The sequence below is a fragment of the Scyliorhinus canicula genome, chromosome 3 (genome assembly GCF_902713615.1).
Source record: "Scyliorhinus canicula chromosome 3, sScyCan1.1, whole genome shotgun sequence".
Lineage (NCBI taxonomy): Eukaryota > Metazoa > Chordata > Chondrichthyes > Carcharhiniformes > Scyliorhinidae > Scyliorhinus > Scyliorhinus canicula.
The window spans coordinates 69,243,843-69,263,877 of record NC_052148.1 but is presented as its reverse complement, the minus strand read 5'-3'; the positions used below and the strand labels follow the sequence as shown (position 1 = coordinate 69,263,877).

Below are 20,035 nucleotides of genomic sequence, written 5' to 3'. Positions count from 1 at the left end.
GAGAGTGAAATTCAAGGAATGGAATTTCCTCCGTGTTCCTGCCCACCCAGACCGTGGAGTGATTTTACGTTGTGGTGGGGCAAGGCCTCAGACAGGAAGCCCCCCTTGTCCCATTTGAGGCTCTTTAGTGCCTTTTCCCCACAACCTCAATTTTCTGGCTTGCAGGAGCATTGAACTTGCATGGGGTAGGCCAAAAACCAGCAGTTAGACGGCGGGATCAGGGGGTCCCCTTCAGAAGTCCCCATCCATCAGAACCAGAAGGCCCCTTTGGATGTTGGGTCCTCCCCCCTTTAATCACTGGTAGCCTCAAGATCTTCCTACTCCCCCCCCCCCCCCCCCCCCCGCGCAGCCTCTCCCCCAAGACCTTGGTATTCCCCTTCAAACCACCACACCCCCTCTCCAGGCCTTCCATTATCCTCCCTGCCCTGGGACCCCTTGAATTTATCTGGGTCTCCAGTGCACAGACATAGTATCCAACTTCCCCCGACATTTCTTCTTCTGTCCACTGCAGCGCTGTTGCCGCAGCGATGAGATAGCTGGCTGTCAATCAGATTAGCCAGCAGCTCTCTAAGGTTGAACGTTTTCCTGAATGAGGGGTAGATGTCCCGCCTGCAGCCACTTTTCACTGAGTGTGAAATAGTTGCGGGACATTGAAAGTTGGCGGGTTTGTGTTCCTGGCCGACACTTCGGATGGCAGGAAGCAAAACCCTGCCACCCAAAACATTCAGGCCCACGAATAGGGACATTATATTATGTTCAAATTCAAATCAGAAATCAAACCAGTTATGACAATTTTAAATGTAGTGTAATTAAATGTGAACGCATCGGGTATGGCTAAATGTATAAGAAGACAATTCAAGAAAGAAGAATAGAAAAAACATAGTAGAGATTTATCAACTTGTCAAAACAAATACCCTATGGAAGATGAAACAGTTTCAAAATATCAGTTAAGCTGCTCGCTGATGAAAATAAATTTGAGGTTAACAACCGGATTAGATGCAGTTTCAGGAACAGACATTGGTATGTGTGATCATCCCACACCCAATTAGGCCGAAGCAGGCAGTACACAAAAAACGTGCTGCCTGTTCATTTCAATGATTAGCGTGTGCAGCCAATGTTAAACAAATTTGAAATTGAGGGCCATGGTGACCACTGGCAGCACCTATCTCACCTGGCAGCACCTACCTCACCCTGCTCTGAGATTGCAGGTTGGGCTGTGGGGATTAACACAGTTCCGAGATCACCTCCTTCATGAAACATAACTGCTCCTGGCTAAGGTGGAGGCAGTATGCTGGATGGGTGCAGCCTTCTATTGAGATTCCGTTCTTACTCCTTCCCATCCCTTGTGTACAGCTTCTCCTCCCCCTTCCTCTGCTCATTGGTCCTGTCACACTGCAGCCCATGAGGGACTGCAACTAAAGCTCCTATTAGTGAAAGCAGGCTTTCTGCTGGAAGGCCTCCAAATGCTTCAGATTTGCTTGGCGAAGAATAGCATCATAGCATCATTCCCTTTTGAATCCAAAACCATTTCCAAACTCCTCCAGACAAACTGCGCGCAGTATTTTGACTCACTCAGCTGCGGCAATGAAGCAAAGTCAAAAGTGTAATGATGTGTATATAGTCAGGTTAGTGAAGGGTTAATAATTAGATCTCTGTGTAAATCAAACACTAGAGGGTGTCACCACTTCTCTGTGTTTAAGCAGAGGGAATTCTGGGAATAGCATAAGGAGAAAGCATGGTGAAAGCATAAGAAGAAGATTAGGGTAAATAGAGTTAACACATGGTTAGATCATAGTGTAGTTAGTGACTATTTAGATTACTGAGTATTGTTAAGACAGATTCAATTATTATAATTATTATTTGTAGCTCAGTAGAGTGTGTGAATTTCATTTAATTAGTAGTGTCATAATAAATTAGTTTTGTTTCAATCTTTTGATTGGTATATTCTTTGTCAACACTACATCGGACTATTCTGGAAGAAAGGACAAAGAATGCAGCATATTACCATGGTAAGATAACAAAAAGCACCTGACCTGGAATTTCCACCATATCCCTTTAAATGGCACTAGTGGGAGGGCAGAGGGTGAATTGTGTCATCTCCCGCAATCCAAGCTGAAATCACAGAGCAGGGTGCGGTTGGCGCTCTCAACTGTGTTGTAGAACGTTGTTCAGCTGGGAATTATCAGATTGGCTTGGCAGCTCTTGCAGTCCCAACAGCACCAATGCTCAGCAGTGAACGTTGCTGGGACTGCAAGCAGGCCACAAAGAAGACAGTATGGACATTGGATGAAAGTAAATCAGGGAGGAATTGAGCACCCTCGGGAGGGGTAAGGGGGATGGTGAGGGTCTTATTTTGGAGGCCGATATGAGGGATAGAGTCATGGGGGGTTTATCATTTTGGTGGGGAGTGTTCCCATTCTGCACAGAGCAACCCCCCAAAACAGACCCCCTTCCTTTTCACCTGAGTTAATGAAAAAGTTGACATGCCCACTCTCCTTTGCCTTCCACCCCCAATCGTATTATGGTGGTGGAGCTGGAATTAAGTCCTTAACTGCTCCTTAAAGTTAAACTCCAGCCTGTGCTGTTCAAAGTGGCAGACCTTTATCCAGAACAATATTTTTAACTTACTTGCACCCTTACAATCATGGACCGTCAATGCAGACTGCTCTCCAAGCGGCTGGAATAGGACCGGTACCTCTGGCCGAAAGATAGGACCGAGATGAATTTTGTGAAACTTTGTGGGACTTGCCACCATTTGTGTGAACTTATTTTTCGCCCTTTATGTTTATAGTAAAATCTCCTCAGATATAGATATACACAGGGGCTGCATAATTGCTACCTGTATCATTCATATATAAACTGAAAAAGACTAACTTCGTCAAGCATATTCTCTAATCTTCAAAACCAAATGTTACTGAAATGCTATATTAAATTGAACCCAGCTGTGGAATTGTAATTATGACTTATTCGGAATGAATAAACAAGACTGTATTTCTATTGCACCTAATGCGATCTTTCAGAAATGCCTGATAGAACTTCGCAAACACCAAAAATATCTTACGAATAACTTTGACGAGCACTGATGTTAGGAATACTTGGCTGCCAAACACAAGTGTTGTAAATAGCAATAAGATGAATAAGCAGCTCTTCTGTTTTGAGGGGCGTTATTTAAAGGATGAATGTCCGTTGGCACATCAGGTGGTTTCCCGTTCTTCATCAAATAAACCACAAATTCTTTCAAAGCTACCCAACAAAAGCCGATGACTGTGCTTCGATTGGGAATCCCAATCGTCCATGCATTTATAACCGCGGCACTCGTCAGAACCACACGGAGTATTAATCTTGATTAAGCGCAGTTGAGCCAAGCTCACACATGTTACATTAAAAACAGCTAATGTGGTTATTGTACAATTTGAAAAAAAAGTAATCGTTCTGTTCAACTATGCAAAATTGGTGTATTAAAGGAGTTATTAGTTACACGGTATTCCTGAAAGGCAGCACGGCACAACACAGCTGGTGGATGCCTGGAGATCCCCCTTCCGGGATCTACCGAGCTCGCCATGCCTTGCGAGATCTAACGCGATCTTGCAAGATGTCGTGATCTGAATCCCGCCCATTTTGGGCTGATCACTTTTTGGCTACTCTGCATATTAGAGTGAAACAGCTAGTCTCACTCTAATATCTCGCCCATGATCTAACCAAGACGATTGGACCTAACACCCTCGCCTTGGAGACCTCAGGCGAGAGCCATTCAGTGCTGATCTCCACAAATGGGGACCAGGTGGAATAGCACTCATGAAGGTCTCCCAGTCCATCGGAGACCCCTAAATGCTTGCCCACTAGGCAGGGTGGTAACCTGACACTGCTGGTGCCATCTGGGCAACTTGACACTGCCAACCTGGCACCCTGTTAATGCCACTTTGGTGCCAGGCTGGCACTGTCGAGGTACCCGGGTGGCAATGCAAGCTAGAAGGGACACTGCCAGGGTGCCAGGCTGGTTCTGTTAAGGTGCCAAGCTGGCATTTTCCCCGCACTGTGGATGGGGCCCGGGGGTGGCCTGTGCGATTGCAGGATGCTGTGAGGGGGGCGGGGGGGGGGGGTCCTGAGGATCCCCTTATAAATGAGTTTGGCCTTTGCGGGGGGGGTGTTCTAGGGTTGCGTCGTTGGGTCGAGTGATTGGGGCACCATTGAAAAATGGCGTCCCAGTCTCCTTCTCCATTGAAATGTCCTGGCAAGCAGAGCTCCCCAGTGCAGAAAATACAACTAAGTGTAGCATCGTCGGGACATTCCCTACTGAGACCCCATATCTACCCGAATGGGAGTTTAATAGCGTAGTGTTCCTTGGCGCTCTGAGCGAAGTGAAACGCCCGGGCAGCAGGGTAGCATGGTGGTTAGCATAAATGCTTCACAGCTCCAGAGTCCCAGGTTCCATTCCCGGCTGGGTCACTGTCTGTGTGGAGTCTGCACGTCCTCCCCCTGTGTGCGTGGGTTTCCTCCGGGTGCTCCGGTTTCCTCCCACAGTCCAAAGATGTGCGGGTTAGGTGGATTGGCCATGCTAAATTGCCCGTAGTGTCCTAATAAAAAGTAAGGTTAAGGGGGGGGTTGTTGGGTTACGGGTATAGGGTGGATACGTGGGTTTGAGTAGGGTGATCATGGCTCGGCACAACATCGAGGGCCGAAGGGCCTGTTCTGTGCTGTACTGTTCTATGTTCTATGTTCTATGTGCTCCTACGGGACTCTATTCCCATTCAGATAAATCGTGCCCAAAAACTCTAGAAACAAATTACATACTATTATTTTGACAGTGTTGTACAAAGTCAAGAAGGATTAGAAAGCAAATGGAATCTCTCAGTTGTGCTGCAGCTATGTAATTTGGGAAACATTCCAATCCAACATTATTCTATTTAAAATTCTGAATTACTTCAATAAATTGTTTTACCCGAAAAATATGCCATTCTGATTTAAGTATATAAACTTGCCAACAGACAGCTTCAATGTAACTTGACTGGATAAGGGGAGAGCTATTTGGAGCACTTCATCTTCACTTCTGGGATTTTGGTTCAAATTTAACATCGGCAGATGGGATGAAAGTCTCCTTTCTAGATCAACTGAAAGGGTATTAATTGGAATGAATTTGGACAAACTGGATTTTCTGCAGGGCATTTCCATCAGAAATGTGCCAGGGCAAGACTTCTTTCGGCTCAGTAGTACTGGTACTGAGGCTTCAAGCATTAGTTTAATTGTGGCTGAGCTCCAGACTTTATAAGTGCCACTGATTGGGTGTGTTATTGAGGAATGGGAACGTGAGTATTTTGTTCCGAAAGAGTATGCAAATTATTAGAACATAGCAAAAGGAAATTTGATTTTTTATAATAATAATTTTTATTGTCACAAGTAGGCTTGCATTAACACTGCAATGAGGTTACTGTGAAAAGCCCAGAGTCACCACATTCCAGCTCCTGTTCAGATACACAGACGGAGAATTCAGAATGTCCAAATTACCTAACAAGAATGTATTTCAGAACTTGTGGGTTGAAACTGGAGCACCTGGAGGAAACCCACGCAGACACAGGGAGAACGTGCAGACTCCACACAGACAGTGACCCAAGCTGGGAATCGAACCTGGGACCCTGGAGCTGTGAAGCAGCAGTGCATTGAACTGTGCTGAGCAAAGCTGAACCTGGCTATGTTTGATGCTAAAGTTTGGTACCAAAAATTGGACAGCGTTTTCTTTCCAAGGTAGCTTATCTTTTATCTTGGCTCTTTTCAAACAGGCCCATCTTACTCCACATTATGGGCAGAATTTTACAGTACCCTACTGGGAGGTTTGCATAAGCTTCCGTTTGGCCTTCCCACCGGGTTCAATATATTTGTAATTTTATGAGGAAGTGGGGGTGCCAAGTGGGCCTAAGATTGTAATTATTGGCCACCTAAGGGCCATTTCATACCATTACTGGCTTCCTTTTACGTTCAGTGCATCAAACTCCTGCATGAGAGTACCACACAAAGGGAATCTGGGTCAGATTTTGGACTACCGCAGTCTGGCTCCAATTCTCAGAATCACATTCTCCACTGGGAGTACAGGACCAATTAAATTATCTTACTACCCAAGTTTTCTCCTGCACGTTCTTGTAGGTTTCTGGTCTCAATCCTGATTTCAGCAACTTTCCAACAATTGTTCCCCATTTCTTGTCTGTTTTTCCCACTGACATATTCTTAATTTTTCTGCATTTTCGAGGGCTCTTATTTGCATATATATTCCATGCCTTTTAATCGGCTTATTTAAATAGTTTTATGACATTTAATTCTTTTGATGCTTCGTCACTGCCTTATTGAGTTCACTTTTGTATTTCCTTCCTTTAATTCCAGCTTTTGGAAGTTCCCACTTTTTGCTAATTGAAACGATTAACGAAAGTAAGCATTGGTAACAAAAGTCAGCATCCTTGCCTTTTGACGTTTCTGACTTTCGCTCCTCTTTTTTTTCCAATTAAGGGGCAATTTAACATGGCCAATCCACCTAACCTGCACACCTTTGGGTTGTGGGGGTGAAACCCACGCAAATACGGGGAGAATGTGCAAACTCCACACGGACAGTGACCCAGAGTCGGGATCGAACCTGGGACCTCGGCGCCCTGAGGCAACAGGGCTAACCCACTGCGCCTCCGTGCTGCCCCTCTGACTTTCGCTCCTCTAACCATTCCCCCTTTAACTTACTCACTCTATTAGTGAGATTGCTTATGTATCATGTACCTGGACGATCAACGGGCCTACACCCTTATTGTTCCTGCTTCACTTGCTGTGAAGTTACAAAGGTGCACCAGGAGTAAGTTCAAGGGCATTTTTGGCCTGTGTCCTTTCTCTATTCAGAAACTAATGGGTCTACTCCAAAGATCCAGAATTTTCTGTTTTAAATTCTTTCACTTCTACCGTCGGTGTCAGGGAATTCTTTATTCTTATTCATCTTTGTTTAGACAGTGAAAAGTATAATTGGAAATTAAACACCGAGGCAAGTTGGATTAGACAGGCAGGCAGGAAGGTATGGTCGAGGCACCAATGTGGTGTGAGGACAAGTGCTGCAGTGGTTGGTGATTACCAGACGGTTATGACAGAAAAATAATGTAAAGGAATGACTTATGTTCTTAAAAGCAGGCACACCAAATCGGATCAAGGCAAATGACTGCAGATGCTGGAATCTGAAACAGAAAACAGAACATGCTGGAAAATCTCAGTGGGTCTGACAGCATCTGTGGAGAGAGTTCACAGCTAACGTTTTGAGTCTGGATGACTCTTTGTCAGAGCTGGAAGCAGGATGAGATTTGTATTGTTGTGGGTGGGGAGGAGGGTGCAGGGGAGGGGTGTTGTCAGAGCACAGCATACCCACAACTTGGTCAAACCTTTCTTACATTTCCAATCAATTCTTGTTTGTGTTGATATGTGATACACCAGCAACAAATGTGCCCCCTTGCTTTTTCCTTTTATCCAGTTCTCTTTGATTCTCCATATTATTTCCTTTCCTGGATGTTAATTTCTTCTTCTTTTTGTGTTGTTTCTCTGCTTCTCCTTTTGACGGCCCCCATTTGCTCCTGTCTTTCTTTCTTTATGCTCAGCCTCTCCATCTTTTCCTGTTTTGTTCCCTGAGTTCCGTTCTCCAACCTGATCTTTCTGTTTTTCCTAGCCTCTTCCCTGTTCTTCTTTTTGACCTGTTACCAAGTTCCCGCTGACTGATACGAGAGACATGAGTGAGGTAGTTTGGGCGATAAAAGAACAGTGGCAGACTAATTGGTGGGGCCATTAGATACCATTTTAGTGGGAAAGGAATGGGGGGCCCAGCTAGTTGGAATCATACAGATAACAAGGGCTTCTTAAAATGAATGGCACAAATTTTCCTGAAATCTTTCAACATTATTACAGCACAAGATTGGCTTTGCACCTAATGTTCAGAGGAAATTTGCACGTAACCGATTGATGCTAGTTTGACATCAAAACATCAGTATATGCAAATTTCCTTAACTGTTTGCATTGTTTCTGTAATATGTCTGCCGAAATCTTCTTAGCCTGATATATATTATCTGATGTCGCTTCGTCAGCTGAGATGTCTGGAGTTCAATAGCGATTTTCTTTGTGACTTTTAAAAAGGATTTGTCAATGATTTAAATGTCAATGCAATTATTCGGCATGATCTAACAAAAAAGAAGAGTCCGTTCTGTCCGGGATTGGAGGGGTTGTGTGGGACCCGGCTATCTAATTAATGACACTCATTTTTTTCGGGCTTCAGCAGGGAATTCTTGCTGAGGTCGCTCCCAGTTGCATTTCCTGTGCTGAGGAGCTCCGCTCGCCAGTGCAGGAGGCGATCGGGGCAACGTTGTTAAATGGTGCTCTGATCTCTCGACTCCCCTGACCCAACCCCAGACACACCCCAACGCCCCAACTCACCTGTTTGGGGGGGGGGGGGGGGGGAGGAGGTTGGGTCCCCTGCACCCCCAGTCCCAGTCCCCGGCATTAGCAAAATGCCTGCAATCCCACCTGGACCCTAGCAATGTCAGGCTGACACCCAGGTGGCACTGCCAAGGTGCCCAGGTGGCAATGCTGGGGTGCCAGGCTGGCAGTGCCAAAGTACCTGGGTGGCATCAGCAGTGCCAGGGTGCCACTATGCCCAGATACCAATACCGGGGGGGGCCTCCAACCGCCTGGGACACCACTCACCAAGTGCCGTTTCACTTGTTCTGTTTGAGGGTACCAGTGCTAAACGGCACCCAGCTGGAGGCACAACTGCCAGACCAGTAGATCCAGAATGCCGGTTAGATCTGGCATTGGCAAGTCTGGGTCCAGCCCATTGTGACTGCGATCCAGATTGCAACATCTCACGCCGTCTTGCTAGATCTAATTTGATCTTGCGAGGCGTAACGACCGTGGGAATCCTAGGAAAGGCCTCTCGCGCGATCTCCCGGCCTTGTCCGGTCCCGACATGGCCAATAAATCACGCCCATTGTGTCTTCATGATCTCTCCTAACATTGGTCCTCTCCGTAAACATAGCTTTGTAAATTAGACTGTCAGCTATAAGGAAGTTATGGTATGATTCATAAAACATTGGCAGAAGGGTTGAGAACCAGAGAACGCTGATTTAAAATGGCAAAAGAACTAATGGCAGCATGAGGAAAATTGTTTTTGCACAGCAAGTGATTTAGATCTTGAATGCACTGCCTGAGAGTACGTTGGAGACAGATTCAATCATGACTTTCAAAATGGAATTGAATAAGCATCCAAAGGAGGAAAAATGTAGGGCTAAGGAGCAAGAGGGGGAGAGTGAGACAAGCTGTATCATTCTTACAGAGAGCTAGTATGGGTATAATGAACTGAGTGGCCTCCTCCTGTAAAGTAATCATCCGGTGATTCACAATTCTGTTAGGACAAAGCTTTGTTCTGCCTGAAGATGGCAGAACAAAACATTTAACATTTCAGGTGCAAATACAGACGTTGGAGAAAGTGCAAGGAAAGAACAAAAGAGAGCATCTGCGAGAGGATGGAAGGAGAGGGGAAATTACAAAAAGGATCTCATCTTCGCTGGGCAAGATACAGATTTACATATTTAAGTGAACCATTGACGCTGGATTCTCCTGAGGCCTGCGAACAAACAAACGCTCGTGCCTGCGAGAACTCACCATGGTGCCATGTAGCACTGGTCCACACAAAGGTGGACCAGGTGTAACAGCGCCTGTGGAGGTCTCCCAAGTCATTGGTGGACCCCAGGTGGTCGGAGTCTGTGTAGGGCAGTAACCTGACACTTTGGCTGCCACCCGGGTATCTTGGCAGTACCAGCCTGGCACCATGGCGCTACTGTCAAGGCACCCCAGCAGTGTCACCTGGACATCCTAGCAGTGCCACCCTGGCATTGTCAAGGTTCCCAGGTGACATGGCCTCGGTGCCAGGCTGGCAATACCAAGGTGCCCAGGTGCCAGAATACCCATGTTCGGGATTGGGCCCAGGGGCGCATTGCCCTTAACAGGTGGGGTGAGGGGGGGCTGGAGGACCCTCTAAGAGGTAGGTTGGGATGGTGCTGGCACCCGGAAGCTGCGGTGGAGAGTCCAATGGGCATCCAGAGATTGGGACAGCATTTAAAAATGATGCAAGATCTCGTCCTGCATTGACGAGCTGAGCTGAGCTTGTCAATACAGCTAGTCAGTGCAGGAAGTGAGGTAAGTGTGGCCTTGGGAGTCCGATCCTTGCCAAGGCCAACAAAGGAGGCCCATTTGGTAGCAGGGTCGAATGCCAAGAAACACCCTGCTATTCGCACCAAAAACGGGACTCTTTTTTTGGGCGTTTATTTGCGTCCATTAAATCTGTTTCTTTCTCCAAAGTTACTGCCTGAATTTCTGAATTGTCCCAATATTTTCAGTTTTTATTTCAGATTTCCACTTTCTGAATATTTTATTTTGATCAAAATATATGCCAGGTGTACTCATAGCTAGGTAGTTGAAGTCATTGTGAAGTGTGAAATCATTATTACAAGTGTATGTAATAACTTTTTAATATAAATTTAGAGTACCCAATACATTTTTTTCCAATTAACGGGCATTTCTCCAGTCCACCCACCCTGCACATAGAACATTACAGCGCAGTACGGGCCCTTCGGCCCTCGATGTTGCGCCGACCTGTGAAACCATCTGAAGCCTATCTGACCTACACTATTCCATTTTCATCCATGTGTCTATCCAGTGACCACTTAAATGCCCTTACAGTTGGCGAGTCTACTACTGGGACACGCAGTAGCTGTTCCTTGAAAAAGCTCCACATTTCGATTGTACCCATCCCCTGCAGTTTCCTTCCCCATCCTATACATCCTAAATCTTGCCGAATAGCATCATAATTGCCTTTCCCCCAGCTATAATTCTTGCCTTGCGGTATATACCTATCCCTGCCCATTGCTAAAGTAAACATAACCGAGTTGTGATCACTATCACCAAAGTGTTCACCTACATCTAAATCTAACACCTGGCCGGGTTCATTACCCAGTACCAAATCCAATGTGGCCTCGCCCCTTGTTGGCCTGTCTACATACTGTGTCAGAAAACCCTCCTGCACACCCTGCACAAAAACTGACCCATCTATAGTACTCGAACAATAGTATTTCCAGTCAATATTTGGAAAGTTAAAGTCCCCCATAACAACTACCCTGTTACTCTCGCTCCTATCGAGAATCATCTTTGCAATCCTTTCCTCTACATCTCTGGAACTATTCGGAGGTCTATAAACAACTCCCAACAGGGTGACCTCTCCTCTCCTGTTCCTAACCTCGGCCCATACTACCTCAGTAGACGAGTCCTCAAACGTCCTTTCTACCACCGTAATACTTTCCTTGATTAACAATGCCACACCCCCCCTCTTTTACCATCTTCTCTGTTCTTACAGAAACATCTAAATCCTGGAACCTGCAACAACCATTCCTGTCCCTGCTCTACCCATGTCTCCGAAATCGCCACAACATCAAGATCCCAGGTACCAACCCATGCTGCAAGCTCACCCACCTTATTCCGGATGCTCCTGGCGTTGAAGTAGACACACTTCAAACCAGCGTCTTGCTTGCCGGTGCCCTCTTTCGAACTTTTAACCCTATCCCTGACCTCACTACTCTCAACATCCTGTACACTAGGACTACAATTTAGGTTCCCATCCCCCTGCTGAATTAGTTTAAACCCCCCCGAAGAGCACTAGCAAATCTCTCCCCCAGGATATTGGTACCGCTCTGGTTCAGGTGAAGACCATCCTGTTTGTAGAGGTCCCACCTACCCCAGAATGAGCCCCAATTATCCAGGAAACCAAAACCCTCCCTCCTGCACCATCCCTGTGGCCACGTGTTCAACTCCTCTCTCTCCTTTGGGTTGCGGGAGCAAAACCCTCTCAAACAGGGGGGGAATGTGCAAACTCCACATGGACAGTGACCCAGAGCCAGGATCGAACCTGGGACCCATGAAGCAGCAATACTAACCACTGCACCACTGTGCTGCCCTCAGTGTGTGCAGTAACTAGCCAGTTTATCTGCCATCTCTATTGATTCGTTCAGAGTTATAGAGACGTGCGGTTGGCACAAGACACTCATTCGGAATGGTGAATTTTTTTGATATCTGGAAATAAAAGTAAAAAAGCAATACAGCAAACTATGCTTGTACCTGTAACTGTTAACATCACCCTATATTTGACAAGATGAGTGGGATAAATTTAGGTTTTGCTTACAATTACAAGATGTTCGATCATTATGGGGTTCAGTGATCTTGGTTGATTCATTGGAGAAACTGATTTGTGTTCATGCTACCCTTTCTGTCTGACCTTGAGCATCTCTGTGCTGGTCGATAACCTATAATCTCCCGGAATTACTATGTGTTATTTGGGAAATGACACAAACGGTGCAGAAATAATACGGCCTTGATGGATTTTGACCCATTGAGAATTAATAACCTGTGATTAATTGATTGTAGCCACATTATTGGGTGAATAACCATAGGAATCTGGTGGTTTTCCATTTTGGCTTTAAAGCCATGCTCAAAATGAACATTTTTCAGATCTTCTTACAATAGTTCTAACTAAATATAAAAGTGGATGAAGATTAAACTATAAAATATTCTTTTGGTGTAATCAGCATTCTTGTCCATCAGTAATTAAACAGGGAACATCAAACGAAAAGAACAAAGAAATAATTGCTCTATTTGACACTAATGGCGTTCATATTGAATTGCATTTTCCATTTAGAGAAAGACATCTTTTACTGCCAGTTATCTATGATTATACTTCACAATGTAGAATTTCAAATGTGCACTATATACATGATTGTATAACCTTGATATAACCTCTCCCCCCACTGCCACACACACAAGTACCACTTCCATTTTCTTTATCTGTTGGGATAAGATGGTCACTTTATGCTCATTGAGTTCAGGGGTATTGGTGCTGGGGAATGCATCTCTTTCCATTTTGGGCATCAAGTGGCAGCATTAAGTAGTCCCAAGTCACAAACAGTAGAGCTGGATGTAGAACCAAGTTCCTTCTTCTGCAACGCAACCCTTCGTGTGAGCACCACCTTTGATGACCATCCAATAATGCAGCAAATGATAACAATGCAGTGGATTGCCAAAACTTTCTCCATATTTAAATGGTTAAGTGAGAATTCCAAATTGTGAAAGTAACATTATTACAGCTGGAGTGCACATGGCTCTGCCTTTCCCACTGGGAAGATTCTATTTGCCCCATATCAAAATCAATTTCTGTTATAATCCCTGATCAATAAAATTTAAAAAGGTATTTGAATTCCCAGTGGCCAACTTAAAGGAACTTGCATGACAAGATTTCAAGTTTAAAGACTTATTATAACAAATTGAAAGCAACAGCAACTAAACATTACTTCGTAGGTTAATATTCTTAATTACAGCAAAGACATTTCTTCATCAGTGTTTTAACACGACTGATAAGCCCATGCCACATTTACTTTACAGCATGGTTTCTGAAGAATTTTATGGCTGGATTCTCCAGTTCACCAGCAGCATATTTCGTGGCAGCGAGATTCGATATTGTCACCATTTAACAATGGGATTTCCAATTGAAAACACAACACGTCGCCATGAAACCCACTGGCGGTGGCGTGCTGCCAGCGAGAGAAGAGAATTCTGACAACTGGAGAATTTCAGCAGTAGTCTTTTCAATAAAACCATTGTTGCCAATTGGAATACTATCCCACCAGCGTCACCAATAATGTTGCTCTTTAGAGTCGCCAATATGATACTGAGGCTCTTTTAATGATATGATGTTATGTCCCAACAGCATCGCCAATACTGTGGGTGTTTCTATTTCTCTTACTGAACCACAAGGCTTTCCCGTATATCGGTCAAATGACCATGCAACCAGTTAGTCAGTACAAGTTTAAAGATGGTTTATTTACACACAAGGGTTACTTCGGCATACACGCACAATATACTACAAGGTAAACTACACCTATCAACTACAATAACCTATACTTAACTTCAGGGTGACCGGTGCTGTGCAGATTGATAAGGCCTTTATTGATCTCACATGGCTGGTTTGAAGAAGTGGCTCTGTCTCTGCTGGGCTCATCCATCAGGGAGTGATCGTTGGCCTTGAACTTGGCTGTCTGGCCGTTATGCTGCAGTTGGGCTGGCACAGGCCGGATTCAAAGGAAGCTGGCACAGGCCGAGTCTAAAAGAGGCTGGCACAGGCCAGGTACAAAAGAGACTGGCACAGGTCGGGTCCAAAAGAGGCTGGCACAGGCCGGGTTCAAAAGAGACTGGCACAGGCCGGGTCCAAAAGAGACCGAATACATGGCTGTGTTCCCTTTTATCCCTCTGGGTTTCGCGCTCCTTGGGGCGGTCCTTAATCTTGGACCCAATAATACGACAGGCTTCGATCACTGCCTTCGATTTTGGCCAATAAAGGGGCGGATGCATTGGTGGCTGGGTGGGTCCTTAGCGGTCATTGACCTTGGCGGTTGGGCTCTCTGAGTAAGGGGAGTGGCGCCGATCAGTCTGTGGCTGTACCGGTTTCTTGATTGGAGTCCTATTGTTCTGGGGAACGGGCCATTAAAATGCAGACATGCGGGGGTTTCGATCAGGTCTAGCTACTTGCATTTCAAATACACAGAAGTTCTGTATCTGTCTGAGTTCTGGGTTGGCCATAATTCCCGTGTCCTTTGCAGGTGGCCATCTCAGATGGCTACATCATTCAAAGTCACTTGCAGCTTCCAACTCTTTTACATCTCCCTGTTTTCGCTGAGTCATCAGGTCCAGCGTCTGCTGAAAACTGTTTCCCTCAGTTTTCCGAGAAATCCCGAAGTGACCTTGAACAGCACAACTCACCCTGATGCTTTCTTCCCATCGGCATTCCAGGAAGAATCTTTCAGAATTCTTAAGTTCCTGAGGTGGCAATTCCTCCTGGAGGTAGTCCTGCCTCCTGCTGTTGACCAAAAAATCAAGTGGAGTGGCCAGCTCATTGAAGGCAGGCTTACCCCAACATTTACACTGGGGCACAGGAAGCTTGCCCTCAGTGTATAATCCAGCTTCTGAGATCAATGAACTGAGTATCAAACTCAGTGTGAAAATGCAACGAACGGGCCATTTTAACTGTCGGGTTTCTTTTCTGTAGATTAGCTGGTACATGACCAAACTCAGCAACATTGAAGTGGGATTGGAGGATGGGAGTTGGATGTGCATCACTGGAAGTTGCAGCTGGAGGCCTGACAAAACAAAACCAGACAAGTTCAGGAAAGTGCAAGGATGGATGAGTGAGGGGACAAAGGGGATCACAGAGCTGTTGGGAACAGGCCTGGGATCAGGGTAGATGCAATAATTCTTTGTGTCCTCTTGCTCCTACTGCCTTCTTCCCACCACCATTCAGGAAGTAAAAGTAACTAATATTTTTATCTGTCTTCTGCAGCCTTCTGATCCTTGGTAAAGGCGGTGATGTCAAACTTGATGCTGCAAGTGGTCAGCATCTGAGCGACAGCATTATACATCAGGGTCTGGTTTAGCACAGTGGGCTAAATAGCTAGCTTGCAATGTAGAACAATGCCAGAAGCGCGGGTTCAATTCCCATACCAGCCTTCCTGAACACGTCCTGGAATGTGGCGACTAGGGGCTTTTCACAGTAACTTCATTGAAGCCTACTTGTGACAATAAGTGATTATTATTATTATAGGTGCAGATTTCTGAGTCTCAGTTCATTGTCTTCCTGTGGCCTGAGCTTCACATGTTATCAGGAATGGGCCTGTCAAATAATGAGTTCCACCCTGCTGATGTTCCAACCATTCAAATCGCCCTCATTCTTATTGCGATCAGCGGATTAAAAGTGATACTTAAATTTCAGGGAAGGCAATTCTTGACAACATGCTAAAATAGAGCTGAGGGTCAAAATTAGACAGCTGAGTGGCCAACATATGAAAGGGCAAGACAGGTTAATGTTTCCGCAGGGTCTCTTCAGAAAAACAGCTGATCTTAAAGATTAGGCGATCTTACTGCTCCCGATGCCAACTGACCTTTCCAGCACTTTCTAGTAGATTTCCAGCAGATCCTCTATTTTGTCTCATTCCAATAAATCTTTTGGTTCTATCAAGTCCCATGGTTGTTTGTGTTCTATCTCACAGCACATGTGTATTTACATGGTAGCAATGAGGTGTGGTGCGGTGGGTGGGGTTCGCAGAGAGCTTGAATTGATTGCCTAAATCGGGAGAATCACTGTTAAATTCCATTGTAATGGTTGTGAAGTAGTTTGATGCCATGCTTTCAACATATTCCGCAAAGTAGATGCATAAATTGTTCGACCACACTAAAGTCAAAATTAAAAGGTAGGTACAATTGTGTGTAAATCTCAAAACAATATAGCTCCTTGACACTTTTATTTACTTTGTCTTTCCCTGATACTTATTAAAAGTAATAAAGTAGAAGTGACTCATATGACACATTTCACAAGGTGACCCTCACTTTCATTTCATATTTATGAGTTTTGTAGATGGAAGATGGAAGTCCCAGAGCCAAACGTAAACAGAACTGAATCACCAAATTACAACATAAATAGCACAACTCACCTCACATATGAATAAAATATTTGACAATTGGAAAGATATGTAATGTCAATCTAGCCGTGCAAACCATTATACAGCTCAGACAAGATAGAAGCACTCAAGCCTGCTCAGTCTGCTTACTAATATTTTGTCCTTTCCTGTCTGAGCTAATCATAGCTGAACTTCTGTTTTTGCCAGTACAAGAATGTAAATGGTCCACAAATGCTGTATCAATTACTATTGCCAAAGTTGTTCAAAGGATCAGTTGCAAGTACAACTAATGGCTCAAGGTGGATCGGATGGCTTCCTTCCATGGAACGGAGTTCTCCATTCAAAATCACTCCTGGAGAATATCAGCAAAAACCAGGGGCAATGATTAAGTAAGCGGTTTAGAACGTACAGCACAGGAATATGTAATAAAAACAGAAAATGCTGAAAATACTAAGCAGATCTGACAGCTTTTGTGAGGAGAGAAACTGAGGTTTCATGTCTGCGACCTTTTGTCAGAAGTGAGAAATCAGAATGTGACTTGGCAAAGTTTAATTCAATCTTATTCAAGCTCATTAATCTTAAATTCACTCCTCCATGATTCAAATCCTATTTCCTCCCTCAGGTCTATCACAACCAGCACTTGCATCACCACTAATATAAGTTTCCATTGTTTCCATTTTGCCATTGAAAACAAAATGAATCCCTCCAAGAGCATTCTTAAGGACCAATTATATTGCAATTTCACTATCAACGTGACAGTTTTCACATCACAGTGGCAGGGAAACGAAAGTGTGACTGTGGTTTGAAGCAGTTAATTCAAGGATGCTTCTAATTTTGGCAAGCAGTCAGAGGCTGCCACAAAGAAATAATCTCACACCACTTGGGCATCACACAGGCTGCAGTATAACTGGAGTTGGTGTGATGCAACACAGAGTTTAAGCACCCTAGGTGGTCTCAGTCTACATTTACATTTTAATGATAGCATAGATCTATTAAGATAATTTAATATGACTGACTTTAAAACTTTTGCTATTCTGCTTCCTGCTACGGTGTTCACTGCTCTGAAACAAATGCCCGGGACTAACGGTATAAAGTGGGCCATGAAGAAAACAATATTCTTACAATCTTGTTTTAAGAACCAGGGGCAGAAGAGAAAGGATTGACATTGTCAACTGGATTCCTAAGTTAGGCCAGATCATCTGAGGCATGTATCTTAACTGGTGCGCTTACAAAGTAGTCAAAATTTTCTTCTTCATTGTGAACCTGGACGAACACAGATGACAATTGTGGGCACAACTGAAGTTTAAACTGTCAGGCCATCTCAGCTTTAGAAAGGTGCAATTCTTTTCCAAGTAGGAAATAATGATCAAATTCATTTGATTTCTAATATTTCACAAAAGATTGGAATATAATAGCGGAATGCTGGTCAGCAGAAAGACAGATTAGTCTTCAGAATTCAGGCCATACTCAATTCTGACAAAATTTCACATGTGAAATATGAACTTATCCTTTCTCTTTTATATCCTGGCAGACCTGCTGCATATTTGTGGTATCTTCAGTTTGATCTCCAGCATTTCTGTTCTTCATCTTATCTCTTTTAGATGTTGTCATCCCCTAGTTGTATGGAAGTAAGTGTAATTGAGGGAGCAAACTATCTCTTAAGGGTTAAAATAACTACGCCATTGTTTGACCTAGCAGTAGTTCGATTCAAAGCCAGCACACTTAAATGTTTATTCCGATTAATGGCAAAAGCATATAAGAAAGACATGATCATTTTTAACCTGTAATTTTTGCTGCCTACTATGTGTAATCAATCGATACAATTGTCACTGAGGCACAAAAAACAGCAGTTCTGTAGAATAGGAACCCTTTTGCAGGCAATGTTTCTCACTTGGAACTCAGGAACAGCCTATCTTTCAGCGGTGGGGTGGTTTGGGGGGGGGGGGGGGGGGGTGGGGGTAGATGTGTGGTTAGAACATGGGGGATGAGGAAGAAAGTATCTTTCATTTTCTTTTCAAATTGGCCAGGTAGAGTAATTCATTGTGAATCTGTCCAGAAACTACGTGACAGAGGCACCTTTGACATCGGTGATCAATACTAATAGAATAGATCAAAAGGACATGGTTGTGAATACTGAAAACATCCATCGTTCGTTGGCAATTAAACTAAGAAAGGCTGAGCTAACATAATAAGATGAACACTGTGGCTGACATGCCGGAGACCTCGAGTTAGTTCTGTGAGATCACCAACAGATGAAATAGACGGAATTGTAACCACGGACACTAACTTTCAAATGCTGTTCACTGGTTGTTAATAGCTAATATTTATCACTGTGGGAATATACAAACATAAATCATTGTTTTGTTATCTGTATTCCCTATTTTTCATCACATGTCCATATACCCCCTCTGCAACCACCTTCAACGGGCAAATCAATGTTCCAGGCTGCAGATGTCCTCTTGACTAAAGATGATCCTCCTATGTAAATGAACCTGTTCACTCAGGGTAGGATGAAGCATGTCTAACTTGTGTGCAACTGCTTTCCTGTTTGTAGGAAATATTTTGCTTGATTCTGTATCCTACATTTATAATCACTTAGGAAATCACTACAAAATTTTCAGATGATTAATGGCATCATCCCCAAAACAGCAGCCAGAGCTACTTCTGACCCAAGCACCTTCAAAGGGCTTTAGATCCAGAAATCAATCTCCTCCCTCTCCTCCTCACTTGCTTGCATCAGCTTTGACCCTGAGGGGAAAATTTCTTCTGTGTTATATGTATAACAAAACCCTAAACCAATTTATAAAGAATGTGTTTACCTACACACATCATGTAAAGCTCCCGGGGGCTCTAATTTCTCTGGTAGGGTAACTGGTTAGTGTGTTCACTCAAAATTCATTTGTATGCTGTTTGAAATTAATCTGGTTAACCGCTGCTTTAAAATAATGTACAAGGGAGTTTTATTCAAACATGCTGAGAAGCGCTCTGTTACAACAATGGAAGATATGAGTCTACGTTCTCTGTGGTGGTGTGAATCCAATTTCTCAATGTAGTCATGTAGACCATGCAGCCCTAATTATTTAATAACGGTCACAGAGAGAACCACATCATACCTTCGTCCCAAAGATAAAATTATTGCATTTTAATCTACCGAATCAACCAGCTCCAAAACATTTCTCACCCCCCCCCCCCCCCACCATTCTATAATGCCATTCAATTTCTGTCATTTCTTTTATCCAAATGATATTTTCCTTTTAAGCCTAGTCACTTACAGTTATGCCTTTAAATCAACCAAGTACACAAAGAACACTGACTGAATTATTTTTAATTTAAGAAACTGACCAGAAGTTGACAAGTATATAATTGAAAAAGAGATTGGATGACTTGACGAATGAAATGGTAATACCTTCACATTCATAGTGCAGCTCGAATAGATTCATGGTGGGTGCACATTTATATTTTGCACTTTGTAGTAAAATATATTCTAC

General features: G+C 44.0%; 1 protein-coding gene across 16 annotated transcripts in view; it reads right to left on the bottom strand.

Annotated features, from left to right (window-relative positions):
* The window catches only part of celf4 (CUGBP, Elav-like family member 4), a 1,331,379-nt gene that overhangs the window by 1,092,500 nt on the left and 218,844 nt on the right, over window positions 1–20,035 (bottom strand). The gene's annotated exons all lie outside the window — the stretch shown is intronic.